This window comes from Centrocercus urophasianus, unplaced genomic scaffold, assembly GCF_019232065.1.
Source record: "Centrocercus urophasianus isolate 14NV4802_14NV808 unplaced genomic scaffold, USGS_Curo_1.0 seq_3, whole genome shotgun sequence".
NCBI lineage: Eukaryota > Metazoa > Chordata > Aves > Galliformes > Phasianidae > Centrocercus > Centrocercus urophasianus.
Window position 1 is genome coordinate 412,699 of NW_024884866.1, and position 27,419 is coordinate 440,117.

The window sequence follows — 27,419 nt, forward strand, 5'->3', positions numbered from 1 at the left end:
TCCAAGCACAATTCCCATTTTTCAACATGACTGGAAGGATTTGTCCTCATAAAAATGTGTCCAAATGATAAAGCTTGAAAAATTTTTAGTTATTGTTGATGTGTGGGGTCATATAAATCATTGCCTCGTATCTTTAACTATATATATATGTATATATGTCTTTTTTTTTTCCTCCTTCTTCCCTTCTTTCATGTTATTTTTCATTTCTGAGAGGATTTCAGGATGGAAAGGGAAGCATTCCAGGAAGAAGTCAGGAAGGTAGAGGCTAAGAAAAGAGTTAAGTGGGGATTTTCCTTGCTATAAAACCGTTGGGCCAGAAGCCAGGCACTTAAGAGCTGGGGAATAGGAATTGCAGAAGTTTTTTCTGTGTGTTGCAGTCTGGGGGAGGGAAGAGGAACTAAAACAGGGCATGATTCAGAGAGGGAGCCTTTTAAGACAGCTTTCTGAGAGAATGGAAGCTAGGAGAAAAGATGGCAAAAAGAGTGTGCGTGAAATATGTTTGTTTTACTTAGCTCAGACTGCTGCTTAAAAATTTTTAACTGTGTTAATGAGCACTTGCTAAATGCTGCTCCAATATGCTGAATTCCTGTCTTTGTGCTCATTCATTTAGAATTGGCCAGTTGCAGGCTGCGATTCCAAGTTTCTGGTCTTGACCAAGCACAAGAGATAGAAGGATCATCTCCATTTAAAACTCTCTGTGTATCCCTATCTGAGACTCAGTGCACTTCCAGTTTTCACTTCCTTGTTTCACATTACAATAGGTGTAGTGAAAAGTGACAGGGATACTCAGATATGTGGAATGACTTCAATGGAAAAAAACAGCCAATTAACCTAGCCTCCTTGAGGCTGGGAAAAACTTGACTCTGAGGAGGATGTGACAGATTATAAAATCCTGGGTGGCTGAGGAAATATGACTAAAGAAGGAGGAACTACAGTTTCTTACAACACAAGGACTGAGAGAGGTTCAAATGATGTTATTGGCTGGTAGGGTGGAAATGTGCAAGAAAGAAGGTAGTTCTGGGAAACTCACTGCCATGCTGTTATAGTAATGCCTATAGTTATATGTGGGCTCAGAAGTGGTGAGACAAATGACAAGCAGGGCCTTCTGAATGCAAGGCCACCCTCTGTGGCTCAGGGACGCGCTTCATGCTGCTCTTGTGCTCCTTATCTGCCTGTCTGCTGCTGCTATTGTCAGAGGAAGTCTGTCTCAGTGTGGCCATTCGTATGGCACAGCATGTCTTACTGTGTAAGAGATGAAATCATCACTTTGGGACAGCACAGCTTTACTTTTGGAATCACTGCAAGTGGGTAAATACTTTAAATGCTCTTTGGATTCTGTCAAATAGTGAAGTCTTTTTGTGTCTTTTCCTGCTTTTAAGTGGTAAGGAAGTAATTACTAAAATCAAAGTCTATTCAGACAAAATAGCATCCCTGCAAAGAAGGATGCGCATGAAAATCTGCTGCATGGTACCCACCTTTGGTTTGATTTTTAAGTTTCATTATGTATCCAAGTGTAAAGAGGCTGGCAGAAATTCAAACAAACTGATGTCAAACTATTGCTTCAACGCAGCCAATACGTATTTTACTCATAACGTGTATTTCTAACAGTGGCAGGCTGAAGTCTAACTGTAGTTGCAGGAAAAGCTGTAGTCTTTTTGTTCTGGAGTCTTCCTTGAAGCTGAGATTTTGTTGCTCAAGAGAAAAACAGACTTAGTCATTGTGACTCTAGATTCTTTAGGAAGTTCAACTCCTAGCTTTTCTTTTTAAAATCTTCTTCTTTCACTTTGCATCTGTAATTTTTTTTAAGCTCGGAATAGGGCCACTGACTAAATTTTCACATCTGGATGATTTTTGTTGATACAGCTTGACTGTGCCCTTGATTATAATTCTGAGATTCAGTTTGGATAAACTATTTCTGCATGTGAATCATGATGTTCATATTATCTCACCTTTGCCACTTCGTTTCAGGGGTTACCTTTCTCTTTAGACTTTGTGCAGTGAGAGAGAGAGAGAAATTCCTGCAGAAAGTTGTACTGTGAACCACCTTTGACAAGAGATCCTTTGGTGAAAGGCCAGGAGTGAATACAACCAGGAGAAAAGAAAACTTGGTTGAAGGGATCTTGGTCTGTTGTTTTTCTCATCGCTCCTCTGGCGCACAGAAATAATTCTGTTAGCAGCAAGAAGACTGTATGGTAGCAATAGGCATTACTGTGGTTAAGTCCCCTGCCATCTGATGAGGTGTGAACTCCATCTGAAGCTTCTCTTGTGATGGAATTATTCATAATGTGCCTTTTACCTGTGGCCTCCCCAGTGTCTGATAACGGACAAGTTTGATTGGACTGAAATTGCCAAGGGGTGCAGAAGTTATTTGAAATTTCACAGTATGTCTCTGTATGCTTCTGTTGGAATACCACAAGATATTCCTCCCCTTAAAAAAAATTTAGAGAAAGATCCCAACTAGTAGGCATGTGTATGATAATTGAACTTATTTAATGAAAAACTTATCATTATGTAACTAAAATACACAGTGCTGTACCAGATTGCATTTCTGTACTGAAGTTCTGCTAACACAAATATATAGAGCTCAGTGTTGGAAATCTGTTCAAGATACGGATTTCTTGATTTTCTTTATAGGAGGAGAGGAGGAAAACATTCTGAACCACTTCTTATTTGACACAGCAATCTTAAATTATCAGGACCTAAACTTAGAAACTTGCAAGTTGAGAAGTGAGGTGAAAAAATACAAAAGACATGAAGAACAGCATTTGAAGCACTGGGCAATCAGAATGATGCCACTTGAACCAAATCTATGTTGTATAAATATTTGCAAATTTGTTTCCACTTCTGAAACTGTGAGGAAAGCCTTGACTAAAAAACAAAGATAAGGACAAACATAGCTTCAAAAGGCACCTATCATGGGAAGGAAGGCTTGGTATTAGCAGAAAGAAGTAGATGTTTTAGTTGTGTTTTGGAACAGGACGTTCTATCCTGCAGTAGTGTGCTTCAGTGCTTTGCAAGATCACTGCAAAGTGTCGTGATAATCCAGGCTAGTGTTTTGGTTCCAGTCTGGCGCGACCTCTATGTGAGGCTGAAGGATGCAAAATAAGTAGCTCCTATATATCTGTTGTTTATGTTTGGTTTTGTTGTCCTTTAACGAAAACATTTTGCATCTTTTTCAGATTGAATCTTTGTAAATGCACGGCTCATGAAATGTGCATGCAATGTGAATTTCAGGTGTTTGTCTGGACAAGAACATATGTTGTTTGTTTGGCTGCCTTTAAAAGTCAAATTAGAGGAAAAAATACGAGATTCAAAGAGTATGTAATGCTCTGTAACATGGGACAGTTGGGGTGTGTCAGATCTGTGTGTTCTGATAGTGGTCATTGGTAGATCTTGGGAGTAGGTTATAATCTCCAATTTTTGAGAGTGTGTGAAGACAAAACAAAAGGGAGTGAGCAATGAGAGCTCCTCTGTGAAAATACATATCATTGTATCTATTTGTCATGGCAGTAAGGTATAAGCTTCTGTGAGTTCTTCATTTAAAAGAAGTTGAGGCAGGAATGGAATCTGGGCCTGTGGCAGGTCTGCTTACATTTCTTCTTTCCCTATGTTTTCCAAAGACTTTAGAGTCACTTCTGGATAGTAGGCGCAGCTGCACAGCCATTATTGGAGGACAATTTTCTTAATCTTTTTGTTCCTTATGAAAAATTATTCTTAATTAGACACGAGAAATCCTTAAGGAACGTCATTCAGATTACTTATTGAGATAACTGCTTCTGTGTATCTCCACAGTATCAAAAACATTGATATTGTTTGCTGCATCTCCTAGCACAGAGAGGGTTGCAAAACTGAGCACGTTCAAGTTAAAAAGTGGCCAGCTGACCTTAAAATGTGATCAGTGTTTGTGCTCTTTTGACAAATTTTGATAAATTATGCCTATGAACTTTGCTGATTGCCTACAGCTACACTTAGGGTATGCAGTAGATTAATGTTCCCTTCTTGTAAAATCTGATAGGGCAGCTTTAATTCATGCCCTAGCTTTAAGATAAACTTTCTCCAAAATACATGGAAATGAAAAACCTGTAAGAGTAGGTAAGCCTCAGCATAAAATGCTACAAAGCAATCAATATTGAAATAATTTGGTTTTAATAGAATCTTACATAAGGAAATGAAAAAAAGCAGAATTCTTATGATGTACAGGGGCTGCTATGAAAGTAATGCCTCCTATTTTATTATATTGGCTCACAACATCAGAGGTGAGGTATGGCAGTAGAAGCTGAACCTTCCCACCAATATTCCATTATTTTTTGTTGCCGTGTGACAGATGGCAGAAGAGAGGCAGTCTGACAGAATGGCATCTGATATGGAACTGTGTGTATGGAGCAAAGGTGCATCATTGTATTCCTCTGTGCGGAAAAAATTTCACCCACTCACATTCATTGATGTTTGCTGAATGCTAGTGGAAACCAAACAGAGGATATGAGCACAGTGAGGAGTGGGTCGTGCATTTCAGCACTGGTGTGACAGTGGGTCACCTCCACTGGTGCAGGTTTTTATCAGTGCAGCATGCAGTCTCCTGTTCCTTACTAGGAAAAATGCATAGCCAGTGATGGTGACTGAAAAATAGTATTTTGTAGCTGACAACTTGCCCTCTCAAATAGCATTATTGTGCTCTTTGTGTTTGTTGTGGTACACATCTTTGCTTCATGTGCACTTCCATGTCAGATACCATTTTATCAGACTGCCCCTCTGCTGCCATCCGTCACATGGAAACAACATATAAAAGAATATTGGCAGAAAGGTTCGATTTTTACTGCCATATCACCAACAGCTATTTCTGATGTCATAGACTAACATTAACAATCTATATATATAGGAGGCATTACTTTTGGAGCAGCTGTTGTATATCTGAGAAAATAATCATAGAATCATAGAATTGCTCGGTTTGGTAAGGAAAAGACCTTAAAGATCATCGAGTCCACCCGCAGCCTATCCACACTACCCTAACAAACAACTCTTCACTAAATCACGTCCCTGAGCACCACGTACAAACAGTTTTTAAACACATCCAGGGAAGGTGGCTCAACCACCTCACTGTGGAGCCTATTTCCACTTTCAGTCTGAAAGCTCAGAAGAAAAGCCTCTGCAGGAGGAACATTAGTTCAATTCATGCTGTTAATTAACACTCCATTTTTTCTGTTTGTTACAAACTTATCTGTTTCAGAGTGGCATTAATCTTACACTGAAATTTTGCTTCAGTGAGTCTTTTAAGAACAAGGAAGAGAAAATAGAAAACATTTTTTTTTTAAATTACAAAGTATCTGGAACAGGAACAATTATGTCACATGAAAAACACAACCCTTCAATCTCAATAATATGAATAGCTGAAAGGCGGCATTCTTAACATTGCTGAAGTTCACTGTCATTTAAGTGCCTAATGTTAGCCAATTCCAATTCCTCCATCAAGCAAAGAGGAAATATGCAGTTTTGTGTGGGAAGAGTATATCAAAGCAGCCTAATTTATCTTGCAGTAGAAAAACCTGACTAGGTGTTGATTATGTCAGTCAATGCTAATGTCTCTACTTCTGAAAACTGACTATAAGCAAAAAATGATAGTTCGGAACCTTACTCACAATCCTCTTTCCCTTTGTTCTCCCTTCATTTGTTGGAAGGGATACTGTGCTGCTGACATATACCAAATTTCTTCCCACGTTTTGAAGCAGTGATTTGTGTTAGATGAATTTGGAACTTAGAGCTTTATACTAATACAGAATCTGTCTTTTTGGGTCAAAGAGTCACTTTCTTTTTCTGAGTACTGGAGCTGAGTTGAAATCCAGAGAATTTGGCTAGGTTAACGTTTTTATTAAGGAAATTTTCCTACTCCAGTTGTTTTGTTTTGTTTAGGGAACAGAGAAAGAGTTTGCATGTGGTGAATTTGCTTTTCTATTTTATTCCCAGCAAGATATGGAATGTAGATGAATCTTCAAACATAAATATGGTTCTGAATAAAATAATCCAAGAAAGATCAGCCCATCTAATAACAGAACAACAAGACCCAACAGAAAAACATTTTGTGAGTTTTTAGCTGAGTAATACTAGAAGGGCTTGTATGCCTTGAACAGTCAGCCTAACTTGGTCCATAAACTTCATTGCGGTTAACAGGAACTCCTTGGTTTGACCTGGAAAACAAATGACTTTCATGGACTTATGAAGCTGTATAACACTTTCAGTAATCTGTTTTCAAACTGTCCCACCTACTCCTATTTGTGTATTTTTCCATTTCGGAGGCAAAGCAAACACAGAGGTCTAATCAAGATGCTGGATGAGTTAAGTAACCCAGCAGACTATACTGTATGGTGTTTGCATACATATAATTCTTATTGACATAGCCTGTGAGGGAAAAGAGTAAACCATCCAAAGGAAGAATGCAGACACAGAGATAGAGAATCTTTGCTTATAATGGCCTTATACACAAATGCACATAGATCATACATATGTCTTTAGGTACAGTGTACATATCCTGTCAAGTCTCATAAATACCTTTTAAAACTGTCTGATCAGGACTCTGGTAAAGCCAGTACTTCTCAGTATTTGTTAAGGGCTTTTCATTGCTACCATAACCCACTACTTTCAATGCTTTTTCTTCAAGAGCTAGCATTATCAGGATTAGATACCATAATAAATAGACCTTTCCCAAGTCTTCACCTTTCCCAAGCATATTTCTTGGTGATACAGAGCTATGAATGAACTGGTTTGATATTTTTGTCCACACGTATGATTCGTATGATATGGTATGTCTGTTGTAGCTTACTGGTAGTATGTGACATATAGAGAGCATACCTGTGAAATGCTCCTTATAGTAGCATTAGCTTCTTTCTCCAGCCAGTGTCACTACTTTTCTGTCAGGTCTTCGTTCCTTTCAACCCTAAAAGCAAACTTTCCAGCTTTTCTTAGGTAGTAAATGCCTTCAAGAGGCAGTTTAATTAGGTGAGGTTTGTTGTGACGACTTACAGTGACTCATCTTGATTGGAAGGCTACTTTGGAGCTGAGAAAGACTTTCTTTCCTCATGCAGTTGTTTTTCAGGCATGTGTCAACTATTTCTTCCATATGTCAAGCTGAGTGGATTTTTAACTACAATTGTTTTTAGGCAAAACTTGGTTCCAATGGAACCATTTCATACATTTTTGTCTAGTACATTGAGATGTTTCAGTGAGCAGAGAGAAAGTTGAAAAATACCTCACGATGTTTGTTTCATAGTCAAAATAAGTGTTTTACCAGCAGTAGATGTGAAGAGGTATTTTTAATTGCGGAAGTTTAGCTTTAATACAGCTTCATTTACCTCCATCCTGTTGCATCTTCTTTAGCCTCATTCTGATTCCCACAGTATAAAGTTAATATTTCTCTTACAAGGCCCAAAATAACTACCTTTTCTGGTTTACTTCTACTCTTTTGTATTACATAAGCTTCTGCTGCTGGGATATCTGAAATAAATCAGCCAGCTACCAGGACTGGTCTGGCTAAGCTCTTTGAAGTGGATCTACTCACTGAAGAGTCTGCTTATACCCTAATACAGAGTACTTCCTTACAGCCATCATCTTCTTTCGTTGCCCTTCCTTCAGGCAGGAGTGGAATGTTTTGCTTGGCATATGTGTACATCTGAGCACTGTCTTAGTTTGTTGGAGTTGCCATGAACTGTGATGCCCATGAGAAGCAATATCGACTGACTTGACTAGTTCTTGCATACTTTTGCCTTCTGTGCAGATGAGCTGCTTTTGAGGAAGATGTTCTTTAGCTTCCTACTCTGCTGTGCTTTGCACAGGCAAGGTAGAGCAATCTATACGCTGGGTTTAGATCGTAATTTTTTTTGCTTGTTTGTTGGTTTAGGTTTCTTCGTGGTTTCTTTCTCCCCCGGGGGGCGGGATTTTTTTTGGAGTACTGAGGCTTTTGGTTTTTGGTTTGCTATGCTACGGCAAGCCAGCGTGCATGGTGGGACCCTACACCTCTGTTTATGAAGTTTACCACCCTTCAGATGCTTTTAAATGTGCTCTAGTCTAATGAGCAGGTGGGCTACTGTAGTTGTGGTAGTTGTTAGGGACACAAAGAATGATGAGATATGAAGGAAGAGATATTTTTTTGTGCTTTGTCCCTAAAGTGATTATCTATAGGTTTCTAGGGCTTTAGCCAGTTGTTTGATTCAAGGACTTTGGCTGTATATTTTGGAAACACAGTTCTGTATCAAGCACGTGGGAAAGCTAATCTGTTTTCCAGTTCTGGTGTATGGAAAGGAAATGAGTGACAGTGGCTTATTCTCCATGACAGATCTACGTGTAAGTTCTACTATTCTAGTTCATATACTACCCAAAGAGGTGCCTTTTGCCTCCTTTTTAAGAAAGAACACGATTTCCCAGAGAATAAGGCTGTTCTGTTTATTTGTGCCCTGGAGTGCTTATATATGTTTACGAAGTATTGACGTACATGTTTTGTTTCCTGACAGCCAAGGAAGGTTCTCTCTAAAGAGGCAAACAGCTCAGCTAAAGATTGTAGCTGACATGGGAGAGTTGTTGATGTGACTGTACTGTGGCTACTGATGATAGGTTTATGCTGCTGTTTTTGCTGCCCTAAAGCATTTTTTGCTGAAGGTAGGAGTATAGCACAGGCAGTGAGAACTAGACGGCTGCTCATTCTGTCTGCTGGCTTTGCTTGTATTAACACTCGGCATAGCTTATAAGGAGATCTTTTGTGTAACCCAAAGTTTGTCACTGTGCAAGCAACACCTTTGTCTCTGACTGCATTTCTTTATTGGTATATGAGGAACATAGATTTGCATTATGGGATAGAGGGGAAGATGTGTGGCTTGGGGCAGGAGGAAAGAACCTAACTGTGCCAGCTGCAAGAAATTCTTAGCCAGGTTTAATAACCTGAAACATAAAATAAATGTTCAGTTCATCATGTTGTTCTCTAGAAAGCAAAAGATTTGATTAAGACATTTTTGAGCCACCAGAGATACATTTAAAGACTTTTAAAACCTTGAATCCAATGCTCATCTTCTCCTGAATGCAGAAGTATGTGTGGGGGATGTGGAACGCCTGGTTTGGTTATAGAAATAAATGTTTATCTGTGAGCAGTGCTTTTGGGGATCTATAATTCTTTTGAAAATTAATCCCTGAGGGACTGCCAATGGCCCACTTGTTCAAAAGCCTTGAGCAAGATCTTTAAATGAATTGCAAAAAGAAGGAAGTGTTTTGATGCTGAAAGAAATTTGTCAACATACTGTCAGTGTATCAGGCTGTGCCTCTTCCTCTCACCCTTCCTTTTGTGGAATCCTCTGTTGCTTGATCTTTTTTTGTGAAACAAAACTGGGCTGTGCCAGGGATTAGAAATAAATTTATTCCTTCCTCAATACTTTCTTTCTTACATCTTCTGGGAGAGATACATTATATTTGTAAAAGGGTATTTTCACGTAGAAGCAAAGAATAAAATCTAAAAAAAATAAAAGTAAATATCCCACAGACCATTAAGAGCTGATTCCAAGCTCTGGATAGCATTTTTTTTTTTTTTCTGTGATAGAAAAGCAGTTAAATGAGTAGTCAAGAATAAGTTTTGCTTTTAGATCGGGCATGATGAGAGTGGTTGAGAGAAAGGTGGAGCTGAGAGAGGCTTGACGTTTCATATGGAAAGGGAGGAATTTGTGTAAATCTTGATTTTATATTTCTGTTAAGTTAAAACACCTTCAACACTGGATGCAACCAGTAAACTGAAGTTGTACCATACCGAATTTTAAACATCAAAGCTACACTTGGGAAAACTTAGTATACAAAATGACTTCTGCAAGCATAGTGATTTGTGCTAACAAGCATTGTATTTGCGTACATGGCTATCTAAGTGTGTTAGTGTGGATTCTGTGATTGTAAGCAGTCTCTTTTCTCACTCTGTTTTTTTCCTGTTCTGCTGGTACTGTCACCTGGCAAAGCCTTTAGCCTTGTGGCCATATCTTCTTTTGTCAGGCTTTGTCCACAGCAGCTTCCACTGCTTCTATTACAGTGACCCGGACCTTTTGAACTCATGGACTAGAAACAGGTGCTGTTCTTGGTGGAGGCCATTCCTAATCATGTTAGTCCTTGGACTTCTCAGAACTCTCACAGCTAGGTTTGTGACACACTGTCGTGTTTCTTTTGTGGTCCTTTTTCTCTGTAAAACTGCAGGTTACTTTGAGCTGAAGGAGACTGAGTAGATTCACATGTATGTTTTTGCTTTGCACATAAGTACTGCTCTGTTGGTATAGATCACTCCCTTCGCCCTATTTATCATTTCCCTGCTGCTTCCCCAAATGGCCATGAGCCACGTACGTTCAGGGGTATGACGAATGGAAAAAACGTTGTTAATAGAACATGAAAATACGTTTAGAAAAGAGTGAAAGGGAGCTTGCCCAAAATATTTGAATTTCAAGTGGAAGTATCTAGCTTTGTTAACTGAATGTATTATTTTGCCACCTTTCTTGTAAATGACATCATGATAAAAAGACCTCAACTTGTTTTCATATGACTGCATATTAATAGCTTCTAGCAGGTGCTCGAGAAATCAAGGCAATCTATGAAATTTTCAGAATACCCCTCCCCCAAGGGAAGCTTGTTTCTAAAAAAGTGCATGTGTTTTTAGTCTGGCTTATCAAATGTGTGAGACTGTGATCTGTTTGTACTTCTGCTGTTTTCAGACTTCTGCTTTTAGGACTTTTTTTTTTTTAGTTAATATTTTTTTTGCAAGGATTCAAAGTGCATCTGACATAAGTGGAAATTCCACATGAGCTTAGCTATGCAGATGTCAAGGCACCTCTAAAGCATATCATTTTAGGGTTCCCAAAGTGCAGAAACAGTTGAGATAAAGCTTCAAGGATGGAGAAAGAAACAAACAACCACTCTCTAAAATCTTTTGTTACCTGAACTGCAATGACTCCAACAATCCGGTGCAGAAAACTACAGAACTATGTTTCATCTGCAGATACAGACTCATGGATATTCTTTGTAGCTGACAGTAGGCAGTGAGGCGTAATTCCTTTTGTTCCTCTGGTTATTTAGCAGAGTAGGTAAATTTAGGTCAAACTCTCAATCATTTGATCACATGCCTGGAGATATAATACATTTCATCTAATAGCCAGGGGAAACAGTCATTTAACCAAGTAACTGTTTCATTTCTGTAAGTGACTAATTTGACAGACAAGGCACAGTTCAAAGGAAAACAATAGATCTACAATGGGATTGTTCTCAGCTTGACCTTTGTGCCCAGCTGGATGCCAGTGGTGCCTTCTAACATGGAGATGTTTGCCAGACTGAGATGAGTCTGGCAACATCATGCATAAAACACAGTTTAAGTTACATTACACAGTGCGCTGCATCATGAATCCACTAGAAATAGTTTGCCTCTATCTGTTCCTGTCCCATGGGTTCTGAAAGAGTATGAAGAGCGTTTAGCCAAGTAGAAAGGCAAACAGCTTTCTATACCTTTAATTTCAGAATAGTGCAAGCTTGTGTAATTTTTACCCTTGTTTATACTGAAGATCCAATTCAGCACTTCATTGCAGACACTGGCTATCAACATAGGCAGCTAAAACAGCAGGTGGATTTAAAATGAAGGGACAGCTGTATGGATGAGCTGCTGTATAAGCAGATTATAAAATATGCAGTTTGGAGAAATGAAATTTATCTGCCCTCAGTGAAAAGTCCTTTGCTTTTGGTTGCTCAGTAAGTTCAGCCATCATCTCCTGAAGACCAATTTTGATACTGTTATTATAGCTGTGACGAATTTCAGCAGAAGTCATAACCAGCAGACAGCCACTGGAGAAATGGTTTTGTTAAATGAGATTTTTATTTTCTGATTTATCTGCAAGAATTTGCAAATTGTTCTCACCATTTTTTTTTTCTTTTTTCTTTTTTCTTTTTCTTTTCTTTTCTTTTTTTTTTTCCAGACAGAACAAGAGTTTTTCTCTGCAATCTTACTACTACACCTTTTATCCTGATGCTCATTGATGTGCCTCCTTGAGAGAAGGTCTTTATTGTACCTTCATCCATGATGAAAGTTTGCAGCAATTACCTCTCATTCTGTTCTTTCTCTAGAGTATAACATGTGCATGATTTTCTCAACTATATGCCAGCTAATAAGCCTATTCAAAATAATGAGCCCCAAGGACACAGGAAAAACAAAGTTAATATATACAATTTAGTTTCTCAAAATCTTTGATTTCAAAAGCAAAATTTATTTTGCTGTTAATCACATAGCTTTCTTTTTTGCACTTTCACTTACCTTGGGTTCTCTTGTCAGTGCAGTTGCTCTTGAATTCTTACTTTGTTGCATTTTTTTAACTCATTGTGATACAGTGATCTCATGTGTTAATGTGCCTGTGATTCCAAGTTGTATGTCAGATTGCCTGATGCTTTGCCTTAACTTAGCTTCACCCCCTTCCATTGTAAACTGCTGAAGTTGCTGTCTTGTCACTGCCTGCCTCTTATGCACACTTTCAATAATGGTACAGTTACAAACTCTTTCCATTCTGTTTTAGATTCCCACCAAAATTTTTAGGGTTCTGTCTACATAGAGCCAGAACATCAGCTGAAGTTTTCACTGCCTGGATACTTCATTCAAAATTTCTCACGTTCAGATAGATATAGAGAAATGGTTTTCAAAAGAATGTCTTGCTTCACCTTCCTTCTTCCCTCTTATGGTCAATTTCATCCATGTTCAGCACCTTGTACATAAAAAGATGTCTAATGCAACTGAAATAATGAAACTGTCAGGTTGCCACTCTTAAAAAGGGTGGAGAACTGGAAAACAACGCAGGCAAACACTGACCTCTGATTCTCTTAAATGGAGCATATGTACTAAATTAGTGTAGCTACTGATACCGTTTTATCTTCCTATCTGATCAAATCCAAAATAGTGTGCTTATTCACATGCACTATCATGTATGTATGTATGTTCTATGTGGATGATAGCTGGGCTAATGTGCTTGCTATTATTTTTTGTTTTTAAATGTGCTGTGCACCTCTGAGAATAAGATAATCTTTATTTAGGCACCTACATGGATTTTTTTCTTTACTACTAAATGTTTAGAAATTAAGTAACTGGCTTCATTTCTGACATATGTTGGGAATTATGTGTCAGAACAGTGTGTAACATAGAATTCTCTGGAGACTCTTCTCCCTTGGTTTTACTATTAGTAATGTACACATCTAACGTTGTAACTGAGAATGGAGCCGATTTTATGCTTCCTTTTCAGGTCTTTCCAATCCTCTCAAAGCTAGAGGCAATAAATGGGCTTGTTATTGCGTCCTACAGTTGATAAACTATAACTTGTTTGTAGGGGGTGGGGAGACCAAGTCTGCAAAGTGAGGAGCCACAGTGAAGAGCACATCTGCCTCCTCATAGTGGTATTTCATCCTGAGTGCTCAGCTGCTGGCAGTCTGCTATAAAGCAATTATTTGTTGAGTTGTTTCTTGTATACACACGGTTTCTTCAAATACTTTAAAGCTATTTACCATGATGCTTTAATAATTTCATTAAGTAAAAATAAGCTTTCAAAATGCCGTGACCAGGTAAGGTCCAAGAAGTGGTCAAGTATGCGATTTGGGGATGCTGATGCTCTCTTGATTTGTAGATGGCTTTTGAGTTGAATATACAGTAGTTCATCAGGATTGAGAAGCCATCACAAAGAACTGCAGGATATAGATTCTGCTAATCTAGTGACAGAGAAAAACACTGATGAGGTTGTAACCATAACTTCTTTCTGGTTTTCAGCAGAAATCCACTGGACTTGCTTCTCTTCCTAAATGGAAGTTTAAAGTCCAGTAGAACATTAGAGTTTGTTAGATCTACTAACTTTATCTTATTTTTTTACTTCAAGTTGTGAGGACTAAAAAGAAAAGGAAATGACTGTACTGATTTATCATATGGTTGCTACTGGACGGGAGGGGAGGAAAAGGAAAAAAATATTCTGATTTGGGGCTTTTTGTAGTCCTTTTTGTTCTATCTTCCAAGCAGAAGTTTATCACAGGGTGAAAGTAAGGCAAAAGCAATGCTTCTATAGCCTCAAGAAAGAAGAGGGAGATGGAGATGCTAAAGTATCTTGACAACCAAGTCCATATCTAAGCAGATGTATTTGCTCTTCACAGTTTAGATAGATTAGCAAGAACATCTTATTTTATTGCTTTATAAACAAACAATGGTAAGAGCATACACCTGTGTTAAATGACATGATTTCTTTTCTAGTGCTGAGACAGATTTGCTCTGGGCTCAAACCTGGTCTTGGGGATGCTGGTAGCTGCTAGCTACATTGTGAGCACAAGGACACACTGTATCAGGATAGCCTTGTCTCAGTCACACAGATTTCAACTTGCTTTGTATTTTAAGGAGGAAAAAAAAACAGAAAAAAAACAGGAAAAAAAAAAAAAAAAAGAAAAAACGGCAGCTTAATTTGTAGATGGCTAAGGGTACTGATTGTGCTGGTTTTTTTTTTTTTTTTTTTTTTTTTTTTTTTTTTTTTTTGTGAGTAGATGCTATCTTTAGGGAGATTTCTTCTGTCCTTCTACTCTAAAAATAGAAGAAGTATTAAGTTTATGAGCTGTGTGTTTTATTCTTTTGATTTCAATTTGAGTAACAAAGGTACCACACCCATAACACGTAGATATTTACATCATGTGTAGCATTAGCATACAGTTTTAGTTGCTTCTTGAGAGCTAAGACAAAAGTCGTTGGTTATATCACACATTTTTATGTTGAAACACATATATACATTCTTTCTGTATGGAGTTTACTTTATTCAGAAAACTTATTAGAAATTACACATTCCCAAGTCCTGGGCTTTGCCTGTGCAGAAAAATAAAATAAAATAAAAAAAAACAATTGCGATCCCAGCACCAGCAATAACAATTTGAGGCTTTGTCCACGTGTGGTAGATAAACTGCCTACTCTGAAATCTCAAGGGAAGCAAGCTGTTTCTATGAGGTATTTAAGGATGGGGCTCATTATACTCATCTCTTCATGGCTGACTATCTGGTTTGTTCTTTGATAAGACTAAAGACCCTCTGTAGACTAGAAACTGTTTCTGCTAGTGAATAAACAAAAGAAACTCAATTCTGGCAGTTAAGACAGCTGCAGTGTTCCAGATGGCTCCACATTATTTGAACTAACTCTAATACTAAACAGGTAGGATTTCAAAAACTAAAAGTGCTGTGTAGATTTTTTTTCGCTCTGTTCTTTCCTGTCTCTTTTTAAATTTTAAGACTCATTGATGAAGACCATTGTTAAAGAAAAAGAAAGAGCTACAAAACACGTGGTGCTTCACACCAAAAGTCTGTGAGACTGCAAGATAAACTAAACCTTCTCTTTGATTAGAGCTCTTAAAGTAAACTCATCATAGGAAGAAAACCCATGCTGATGATATCTGTAAATGATACAGGCTTGCCTAAGTGTGTATGTATATATCATCTCTTACAGTATCATATGTTTTCCAATGTGGTAAACAAAGCATTTTTGTAGAGGGAGCTGAATAGGAGTTAAATATTTTATGGCAAAATATAAACTGTGTTTTGCCAGATGGAGTCTTCGTATTTATGAATTGCGAATCCAAATCTTTCTTTTAAAGGGAAGTTATTCAACAAGAAAGGCAAACAGATTAGGAACATGATGGGAGTGAATGGGCATGTACACTAATAATAGAAAAGTTCCAGGCAGTGCTGGAAGCAGTGTATTTGCAGAGAAATGTATTGATCCTAAGTTAAGAGTAGATTAGCAGAAGGAGAGTCCAGAAGGACCAAGAGCTTTGTTTCATTGATTCTTCAGTCTTCTCACAGAATTCCTGGGACTTGCTTAGAACAGCAGAGAAGATGTATTTAAAATTACCTATTGGAAAAGGATATTATAACTTTGTTCTCTTTTTCTTTGACTTTCAACAAAACTTTGAAAATACTGGTTTGAATATTATGGTAGTTACAGTAAATAACTTACCGTATTTGAGCGAATGCATGCTTATATCCTAGACAGAAAACAAAAATTAAAAAATTAAAAAAACAAAATTGCCTGATCTGTTTTGACTATCTGAATTATATTAGATCTTAATGTGATGATGATACTAGGCTTCCAGGCTAACCAGCTATTACTAGTTGACTATGAATTGACAATGATTTAAGGAGGTACAAAGTAGGAGTGACTCCAACCTAATGAACATTAGTGAAATAAATTCCCTGTGAGACCAACATCAGGTGGAAATGACCTTGGATGCAGTTAAAGTATCTCAAGTACACTGAAATTTATGAGGTTTTCAGTTCTATTCAGAAAAGGAATTTTTGTGTATTATTATTAGCTGCTGAATTGCAGCTCACTTTTTGCATTTTGCAGAGGCTCCTAAATCCATGAGAAGATCAGGACTGCTTTTCAGTTAAAGGCTTTTTCAGCTGAGCCTTGCACAAGAACTGTGGCCAATGATGTGGCTATGGAAAGATTTATGCTGGGCAGGGAAATTCTTTTGGGATGCCCCCTCTTTGCTCTTTGTATAGAACTCTGTGTCCTTGGAAGTCTTTAGAGCACTCATGTAGATGTGTGTGGTGTGACTATGTAGGTCAGACGTTGCACATAACCTTTCCTAGTTTAACACCACAGAACTGAAGATGTAGGTTAGGCTTCACAGTCATTAGGTCTTGCAGTGACTAACTGACTAATTTATTTTTGTAATGGAGCTGAAGATATATATTCTTTTCCAAAAGATGGAATAGTCTCCAGTTATGTCTAAAATACTTGTAGCACAGGCAGTGAGTTGTCCAGTCTACACACAATGTCTGATATGTATCCTTCGTTATTAATAATAATTAAAAACCCTAATGTACTGTACTTAACTCTCCTGAACTGGTTTTGATGGCATGTCAGGGCCTGCATTTGACAACAGTGACAGCCCTTGCAATAAATGCCTTCACAGCTGACTGAGCCATACACGGTGGTGTGTACCTCATTGACTGTTCCTATTCCAGTTTGGGAATCTGTGGGGATCAAGTATTTTTGATATTTTCATCAATATCTCAATGTTATAAGGCAGCGTAGCTTTGCAGAACATGACTGCCAGTTTTTCCACTGCTACAAATTAGTAACAGGCAGAGACTGTCAGACTTCACTCCTAGCACATGTTTTCTGGAATGTCAGTACCTGAAATGTTGTACCAGAATGAAGAGAACATGAGTCTAATCTGGTGATGGACTTCAACTGCATCACTGCAAATGCAAAAATTTGTTGTGGGATGTTCAATATCTGGAGGACAATCACCTCAACCAGCCTGACCTCATACAGTCAGGATGCTGTCAGTGGATGAAGGAAGAAGCAATTATGGCAGTGAGAACTCCCCAGAAGACACTGTGTCTTGTTTTCTTAGAGGAAAAAGCAGGTGTAGGAACATGGGTATTGTTTCACTTAAAATACTCTTGCAGTGTTTCCCTGCAGCTGCAGCACTGAGTCTCTTCCCCAGCACTTCTTTCCCATGCTTTCTTGAAGACCATGTTGTTCCAGCACAGACTGGGAAGGTGATTTTGGACAGCAAGTGCCAAAACTGTGCTAGGTAATGTTATGAATAGACTTTTTGCACATTGAGTCATTCACATGTAATGCTAATGTGAGTGCTGAAATATTTGTGAGAAACGAGAAAACAGTGCAGTATTTCTTGGAGACCTGTAGTTTAGGACATGAAACCCTGGAGGACAACTTACCTTCAGAATGTTTTAAACAGTATGTTTTGTGAAGATGTTTTGTCCACAAGCCAGGCATTAATCCATAGCCCCCCACCCCCTCAAAAAAAAAAACAAAACATACAATGGAGATGTAAGGAGTTTCAGCATCACCTTCACAGATATGTTGGTAGCTCACTTTGGCTGTTACTTCCCAATGTAACATAACCTGAAAGTGAAGGTGCTTGTCCTCAGTCCTTTGTTCCCTTTAGTCTTTAACCTGCTTTTGTTATGAAATGCATCACACTGTTTCTACAGCTAAACGCAATTAAAGAGGTCTGTTATAACTTGTTACTAGTACTCCACTTTTTTAATAAAAGCCTTTGTGACACTTCAGAACCGTTTTCTTAATGAAGCAACTGCTTAGATGTTGGGATATATCATTTATATCGGTATATGTTGCTTAAAGGTGGGAAACAGTTTTCATTCCATGGGTTGGTTTGGCAGGCACTGCTATGACCTGTTACATGGCTTGTTAATAACCATCCCACTTACCTGATTCAGTATTGGCCATGAACCATGCTCCCTAAGGCTGTAATCTTATTAATGTTCATAGGGCAACTAGAATGGGACAGAGTCAGTATTGGCATGGAGAATGCCCTTGGGAAAACCTGAAGTGCTGAAGGAAGGTTGTCTGAATTGATAGATAGTAGTTTTTCTTTGCAAGTCCATGCTTTACCAGTGGTAGCGTGTAGTTGGCAGGCAATTTCTAAGTTGGTATCTTTTAAATGTCAGACTTTTTTAAACTAGTTGTGGTAATGAGATACCATGGTGACATTTACAAGCAGCAAGAAGCATTAGTCTGGAGATTCTAGCTCCCTCCAGCAAGCAAGAGGTGAACTTTGAAAACCTGCCTCTTCAGGAGTTGCCAGTGAGACCGTGCGTGCTGATACGCTGGTTGCAACACTGATCGGTGTTAAGATGACATGAGCAAGCAATATGTTTGCTGGCTATCAGTTTTCCTTTAGTCACATAAGCGAATTTTAAACCAAAAGCTATAGCTGACAAAATACTAAGATAAACAATGCCAGTAAATACCACTACTTTTCCATGTGGCACTATAGTTTCTTAGGCTGTCTCACCTTGCTGGTTTTGGAGGTTTATGTGTGGAACTGAGAAATCAAAGGGAAAACTGACCTGAAAGAGCTGACATGGGTGTCTGGGTTGTCAGCCATCAGAAAGAAAACCATGGGTATGTCAGAGGACCAAATAATGTAGAAAAAAATCTAAGTAAAAATGGCTCTATAAAGCCTGAAAGAAGGAAGAACATCTCTACAGGCTGAAACTCAGCTATCTGGGGAGATGAGTAGGGGAAACTTGCCTGTTATAAAGACAATAGGCTTCTAAGAAAACCAAATTAATTTGAGGGATATTTAAGTACTCAGAATTCCTGGAAATAAGGAAATAACAAGACTTTATTCTCTGTATAAATATAAACCACCAGATATCAACAAACAACCCCTGCAGTACAAGATTTTGCTCAATTGACTGTGAATGCAGAGTAATAGCAGGTCTCTGTTTTCCTGTAAAGTTGAGCGGAGTGACACCTCTGTGCTTTGCAGAACTCTGCCTCAGACCACAGAAATCTGAACTGCTGGGCCCCAGATAGGAAGTTTTAGATTTGCTTTAAAGGGAAGAGATGGCAATGGTTAGGTATGTCAGAATTCCTTTACAATTAAACTGATTTATTACATACTTTGTTTTTCATAGAGATGAATGCTGAACATTCAGACTCACAGGGTATGTTCCCAGACATAACAGTGAATGAAATTGCAACTTAAAGAATCTCTTGGTGCTTTAGTGATGGTGCATACGTGAAACAAAGAGCAGAAACTGATTCTTATCCTTCTTAGACGATCTAGACTCATATACTGGCATGAAGTTTACCTCATCTCCTGCGTCTGTGTTTTATTTCTTTACTTGAAAACATCTGTGTTCATATTACTACAGATGAAAGATTTTCTTTGAAAGAGAAAGTGTCTGAGCAGTGCAACTTTTTCTTCTATTTTATCTTTTTCTACCACAGCTCTGTTAAAGTTTCCTTAACATACTTCAGTGCTGATATCTGGGCTGCAACCTGTTTGCCCTTTTAAAATGATTATTCCAGAGTTAAATGGCTCTGTAACATACCTGAAATAGATTATTAAATCATGGAAAGCATTTAAGAACAGAACCCTTATGGGAAACACGTGGTTTCTCTATCCTTTTCCTTTATATTAATTGATTTCTTCCTCGACAATTTCCGCTGATCATCACAGGGTTCATATATGTTAATGTGTTAGTTCAGAGAGGGAATGCCTTGTTGATGTGAATCTTTCCTTCTCTGCCTCACTTTAGATTATGTTGATGTTGAATTGTCAGTCAGAACAAAAGCTGAGTTCCTTTTAGAATAAAAAAAAAAAGTAAAGGCATGATACAGGAGCATACTTAAAGCATTCTAGCTGCAAAAGGCCAGCAGGATCTAGTTTAAAGTATTTTCCTTTCCTTCCAAAAATACCTGTAGTTTAGCATGGGTTTTTACTCCTAGCAAACATCTGTTTTTTTTTTTTTAAACAGACTTTCCTTGTTTCTTTTGATTCTTCTGCTTGCTAACAAAAGTATAGCCAAAATTGTGCCGTACTCTCATCAAACTCTGGAAGATTATTTAAATTAAGGTGTGAATCCTATAAATAGGTTTAAATATTTAGCATTTAGCATTTTGGTACTGTTTTCAACAGAACAGTTTTTTAATAAATGACAGCCTACAAATTCAGTTGAGACTTTATTGTCAATAATACACCACACTGCAAAATACAAGTATTCAGCATAGCAGTTTGATATTTTAGTTTTTAAAGCTCATGCTTACCATTACCTGTTTAATTTCTTTTGTTATCAGATATGTATGACAGAAGTCTAATAGGGAATTCTATTGATGTTGGCAGGAGTGAAATAGAACTCCGTACTTTCATAGCTACTTTTTCCAGAGATTAAAAGACTAGTAGATATTTTGATCACTAAAATAAATGTGAGGGGCTCAAGCTATATGAGGGAACACACCTCTGAAGTACAGGATGAGCAATTCCTCAGTGACAGCAACTTTCATGGACCTGAACTTGCGGACTGAATTTCACTAGCTGGCATTACAGAATCCCAGAGAAAAGCTATCTTGTTTCAAAGCATTTGCTATTTGTTTTTATATAGTAGCTTTCCTTCTAAACTACTCGAATATGGATAGCTTAACTGCCACCACTCCATCAATGGCAAGGGTGCCTTTGAAGAACTGTCAACATCATTTCTCTGAATGCTTCTTACTGAAGTCAATGAAATTAAACAAATAATATGCTTCTTTCTCTCTGCAGATTCTGCAGATTGCCTTTATGTTGGAAGTATTTCTTATGTATAATACTCAGCATTTACTGAGGCATAAGGCTTGGAAATGCCTCTTTGCTGATAAATTAGTAAAATCCATTTACTCTCTGAATTCTCTTTCAATGATTGTAAAGTGCACAATAATGAGAAAATGCACCCAGAGAAACCTCAGCTTTAATGACGCAAAGAGTGAAGCCAGTTTTGTGTTATTCCAACATGTTCCAGAGGTCTTGTTTGACAGTTTGTTCCTGTATAGCCTGTTACCTGAGATCTGTGTATGGCTTTCCCTACAGAAATAATTCCTGGGAGTGGAAGAAGAGCTGCAGCAGCCTCTGCATTGATTGCTATGTGTGAGGTGCTTGGCCTATTATAACGCAATAACACTTGAATTAGCAAACTCTTTAACATGGTTGAAGCGATGACAAGAAAAGAAAATCTATTCTGCCAAGTGAGCAAGTGTAAGGTTACCTAGCAGAGAAGAAACTTCTACACTTACCTGTGAAATACCACAAAATGGCATCTACACTTATACAACTTCTGCTAGATACATATGGAAAGACTTTTAATGGAGAAAATCTGTGTGGTAACTGAAAATTGAGGAAAAGCTGTTATTTGGTGGGCCTCCTGTTCCAGAGAAGCTCTGTGTAAAACAGGGAGATCTGTATGCTAGAGAACTTAAGGTTTAGTCTTGGAGGATACACTATTTAGAGAGTCAGGTGGTTGTGACCTAGGTGTATTTAGTGTACAAGACTTTTTTAAAGCTAAAGCTATGAAGTGCTTGTGCTTCCTTAAAATGTAAATGTATGGGTATTAAGCTGCACACAGGGTTAAAGATCATTTTGCTTCAGTAGTCATGTGCCACAGAAGAAATGAGCTGAAGATCAGAGTGTCCTGAGTCACAGGCTTAGTAGTCATTGATTCAGAACAGCAATTGGACCAGGAAGTATCATGAAATAGTGACAGAGAGAGACAGCATTCTGGAAATGTATCAAGGATGCCAAAGAAAGAGATAATCTTAAGCCTGTCCAAACCAAGCAAGCCTAAAGTCATGAAGGCCAAATATGGAGGGCTGAATCCCAACAGCTTGATGAATGTCTGGACAGCTGTTTCAGACTGCACTGTGTTTATAAACGGAGCTGGCTGGTGAAGTCCAAATCTCATTCAGTCACAGGATACTCACACTCCAAAACCCAGCAAGACTCCTTGGCAAAAAAAAAAAAATCCTTCAGTGAGAGAGTGCTCTTGATCAACTAACAATGCTGCATCTAGTAACCAGGGGATCACCAATGTGATGCTTCTGCTGGACCAGTAGAGTCCAAGTGATTCCTGTCTTATTCCAGCTTATTCCCAGCTGCTATAGATATAGAATAGATAGTAGTGGATACAGATAGTAATGGAAACAACATAAAGGCACATCCAAGAGGAACAGGAAAAGAAGAGAGAGGATGTGTCTTTTCATTCGTTTAAATGTATAAGACAGATTCTCCTCAATTAATGGAAGAGAATTTTGATGAAGTAACTGTACATCATCTGAAGCAGAGTAATTTAACCTTAAGTAGAAAGCTTCATTAGTGTCTTGGCAGCCAGGTCTAGCCTATCATTTCTAGTACAAAGACGCTTTGACAAGTGCTGTATACTTTAACCGTGTAGATTACAAACACGGTAGTGAAACGCTGCTGTGCTTTAGCTAGGTATTGTAGGAAGGGATGGCTCATCAGATTTTGGGTTCAAGCTAGTGCCTTTTCCTGGCAAATTTGTATAGCTGGTATACTTTGAAGTATTTTCTTTAGGTAGTTGGAACTTTGTATTTCTGTGTGCAATATCAGTTGAATTTTTTAGTTTATCTTCTGTTTTATGCTGCTTAACTAATAACTTTTGAATTTTTTTTTGAATTGAAGAATGGTCTGTTTAGTGTAATCATGACACAGATTTAGACATGAAAGTAAAAATATTAAAAGATTCTGGGGGACATGGATTGAACAAGTTGAAATGTTCTGGCCACTAACATCCATTCCCTTTTCCTTTCACATGGGATACAAGCTGTTCAATTCATTTGGTCTTTGATTCAAACTATGAAGGCTGGCACCAATGAGTATGGAAAGAAGCACTTTTGACCTTGTATCATGGGGCAAATATAACATTTCATGGCATATACAAAGCAGATTTTAAGAATTATGTTGCATAATTGGGATAAAAAAGACAGAGGCATTAACATTCTACTTTTGTATTTTGTGTGTTTTCCTTTCTGAACTGCTACTGTAATACTGGAACAGAATGATTATTCATTTCCAAGTCTGGCACCTAAAGCAGTAAAGAATAAGGCTGTGTCTCCATGTGAAATGCAGCAGTCAGCATTTCTTACATAGATGAAATAAGGAAAGATGTCAGGAAATAAGGACATGCCAAACTGGAACATACATTCTGCACATACTCTAAGGGACACTTCATGGTTTATCGTAAACTACAAAATAGCTTTTGAATAGCCCTTTATGTATGTACAGAAGGTATTCTGTTTGTTTGTTTTGGGTAAGAGAGGAAGACATGATGCTCAAATATTTTCTACTCTTATGATACAGAAAAAAATGCATGTGAATATTTTATTTCAAAATTCAAATAGAACAAGTGTTAGAAATCTACTACGATGTGATTCTGCATTCTCAATGTATGCCTGTATTTTGTTTTTAAAGAACAAAATTGGGTATGTGTTTTACGTATAATGACTGTGGAGATGACTTCATACGTATTTTCTTTTGCTTGTGAGAATGAGAAGATATATGCGCACACAATAGGGGTAGCATTGAATAAGAACTGAACATGTCTTAAGGAACAGTAACAAAAAGAGAACAATTTCCTTAACTTTAAAATAGAAATCATTGGTACTCTGCTTTCCTTCAAAAAGAAAACAAAACAAAAAAAACAGGGAATTGTTAACTGCCTCAGGCATATAAACATCCAGTCTGACAAAGACCTGTGCCTAATTTTATCTGTGAGAATAACCCAGTGGATGTCTTTGGAGCTAAATGTGTATCAAACAGTGCCTGTAGATATAGTACTGAAAACACTGGATACCATACTGTTTTAAGCAAAAATAACATCTTGTTTTTTAACCACTTGAAAAAATCAGCACTTGGATATCTTGTATTATTTGGCACAAGAGAGAAAGAAAATACATTAGTAGAACAGCTTTACCCAAAAATTTACTTGCTACCAGTTGGCAATTGCATCAAACTTAAAATTTTTTAAATTCCATAAAATTTTACTTTAAAAGAGCAAATTAGTAAATATTAGTTGTTGGTATTGATCTAATATGTTAAAACAACTGTTCAAAGGTTAGATTTTATAAATCATTATTTTCTAGAAGATTCCATATATGAAGGTTGAGAGTAAATTTGCAACTGTACCTGTGCTTTTTCCCTATCTATCAAGCTGATATCAAAAAAGCTGATGTCAAAAAGTCTGTGGTTCTAGGTCAATGAAAAGCAGAATTGGGCTGTTCTGTTTGGGCTGCTTTTCTTTCAGGTACACGTTCATGAAGTTTTTCAAGTTATCTTCCTAATCTCAGTGTAATAGAAGTCTGTCTGGATTTCCTCTGAGATCACAGCTTTCATCCTGTTATAATTCTCTTTGTCACTAACAGAAAAAGAAGTTTGAGCAGACATGCTTGAATGGAAAAGCAGCGAACTGTTGGTGATATAGCTGTTCGTTGTTCCTGGAGTACTCACTGCATCTTTTGGTTTAATTTGTGTAATATATGTAATCAAAAACAACGAAGTGACAGAACTGTGTTTGTAGATTCAGTAGTAAGACATACCTTGTTCTGCATCTCTGTAAATCAAGTGATAAACAATCTGGTGGTGCTTTCTCTGCAGGATTGACAACCTCTAAATGCCCCAGCAGGTACTTGTGGAGCTCATCACATTTTACTTGTAAAAAGGAAGCCATTCAGTTTTGCTGCAGAAATCTTAGAATGCTCTTGGCATTCCCTGTGTTTGGCTATAAAATTCTGACGAAGAATAGGACCAGAATGTTTCGTTAAGTCTCACTGGATCAGAGTCCTGTGGTATGGGTGGTTTTTCCTTTAACTTCAGAGTTGCTGTGCAGACAGGGGAAATTCAGATGAAATATCAGCAATTAATTCAGAGGCATACAGCATTCTACAACCTGAGATTTAACAGAACTTAAAAGGATTGGTGCTGGTACCAGTGTTATTTGACATCTTTGTAGGTGACATGGACAGTGGGATCAAGTGCACTCTCAGCAACTTTGTAGATGACACCAAGCTGAATGGTGCAGCTGACATAAGAGAGGGAACTGATGCCATCCAGAAGGACCCGGACAGGCCTCAGAGGTGGTCCATGTCGACCTCATGAAGTTCAACAAGGCCAAGTACAAGGTCCTGCACCTGGGTCAGGGCAATTCCAAGCACAGATACAGGTTGAGTGGAGAATGACTGGAGAGCAGCCCTGAGGAGAAGGATTTAGGGGTGTTGGTTGATGAAAGATTCAGCATGATCTGGAAATACAGCCCAGAAGGCCAACAGTACCCTGAGCTGCATCAACAGAAGTGTGACAAGCAGGTCAAGGGAGGTGATCCTGCCCCTCTACTCTGCTCTTGTGAGTCTCTACCTGGAGTACTGCATCCAGTTCAGGAGCCCCCAGCACAAGAGGGAAATCAAACTGTTAGAGTGGATCCAGAAAAGGGCCACAGAGATGATCAGAGGGCAGAAGCACATCCCCTCTGAGGACAGGCTAAGATCGCTGGGGCTCTTTAGCCTCAAGAAGAGAAGGCTCTGGTTGGACCTTATAGGGGCCTTCCAGTACCTGAAGGGGTACTTCAGGAAAGCTGGGGAGAGACTTCTTTTTTACAGGGTGGGGAGTAACAGGATGAGGAGAAATAGTTTTAGTTTAAACTGGAAGAGGTTAGATTTAGACTAGATATCAGGAAGAAGTTCTTCACCGTGGGGTGGTGAGACACTGGAACAGATTGCCCAGTGAGGTTGTGGATGCCCCTTGCTGGAAGCATTCAAGGCCAGGTGGGATGGAGCTGTGAGCAATCTGGTCAATAGGAGGTGTCCTTGTCTGCAGCAGGGGATTGGAACTAGATGGTCTTAAAGGTCCCTTCCAACCCAAACCATTCTGTAATTCTATGAATTCTTTGAGTGTTTTGTTGTTGGTTTTCTGGTTGTTTTTTTTTTTTTGCTGTTGAAAATACATGACCTGATTTTCCTCTATCTGCAGACTACACAGCAACTATATAGCACAAGTTTTTAAGAACAATGTGTTTTATAGAAGTTGAGATATTAAAGCTTAGGTGTCTGTATAATCAGAAAAATATTAGGCTGTTGTAATCACAAAATAAACGAGAGAGTAAACAAGGCAAAGTAGACTATGATAACAAAAGAGAATAAATAAAAGGCTTACCTTTATCCTGGGCTCACCCACAAAACACCAGCAGAGACAATCTCCAGAAGAGATCCTTCCCCACTGGTAGCCAGCTCTTAAATAGGTCTAGGAGGGGGGCAGCCAGGCTCCACCCCTTCTGGCAGCACAGGTGAATTGCCTTCACCTGTGCTCCTCTGGCTGACTCATGGCTCGCCTCTGGTGATCAATCAGAGGTTTGGGCCGTGACTCAGCAGTTCCCATAGAGCGTCCTTTTAAGAACTTGATCTACAAACATTTGGGTACACACACTTCTGTGTATTGGAAAACAGAAACTCTATTCTGAGGACTAGTAGCTTTAAGATTAAAATATGTCTTTTCAGCAGGCTCATAAAGGCTGGAGGCCATTTGAAAAGTTTGGGCTGAGCAACGGAAACAGTCTTCGTGTATGTAGGAGCTAGGCTCACGTACCACACTGCATGCAGTTTGGGTAAGCTACACACGCGTGTGTAGGCATTCTGTTTACATAAATGATACATTTTTGTTTGTGATGACCTGTAGAATAAGAAGTAGAGCCTAAACTGAAGAAATGTTAAAAATAGACTTAAGACCAAGCCTTCCTACTTCTCTGTGCAGCTGTTTTTATTCCCTCAAACTACTTCAAGGAAACTGATAACTTAGCTGAAGTTCAGGCAACGCAGTTACTAGTGTCATCTGTACACAAGAGATAACAGTGACGTAATCTTAGTGCAAAGGAAAAAAAAAGAAGTAACGTCACTTGTTTCTTGCAGTTTTTTCCTGAGGAAATGCATGTGGCTTGTGACTGTAATGCACCTATGAGCTTCACGTCTTAGAAATTCTTTACTATCTTTTTGGTTTTGCAAGCTATGATATATTGAGAACTATAAAAACAGGAATTCTGCATGTCGAACAGATTTT

The 27,419-nt window shown here is 38.3% G+C and overlaps 1 long non-coding RNA gene across 3 annotated transcripts; it reads right to left on the bottom strand.

Annotated features, from left to right (window-relative positions):
- Window positions 1-12,227: 12,227 nt before the first annotated feature.
- On the bottom strand, window positions 12,228-26,565 carry LOC122165447. 3 transcript variants are annotated; one of them, XR_006170475.1, is made up of 3 exons: window positions 26,523-26,564; window positions 24,914-25,195; window positions 12,228-22,304 (listed from the first exon to the last, which is right to left on the bottom strand). It is a non-coding gene; the product is annotated as an uncharacterized LOC122165447 (long non-coding RNA). The 3 variants fall into 3 exon arrangements; XR_006170476.1 differs by lacking the exon at window positions 24,914-25,195 and having other exon boundaries at window positions 26,523-26,565; XR_006170474.1 differs by lacking the exon at window positions 26,523-26,564 and having other exon boundaries at window positions 24,914-25,536.
- Window positions 26,566-27,419: the final 854 nt, after the last annotated feature.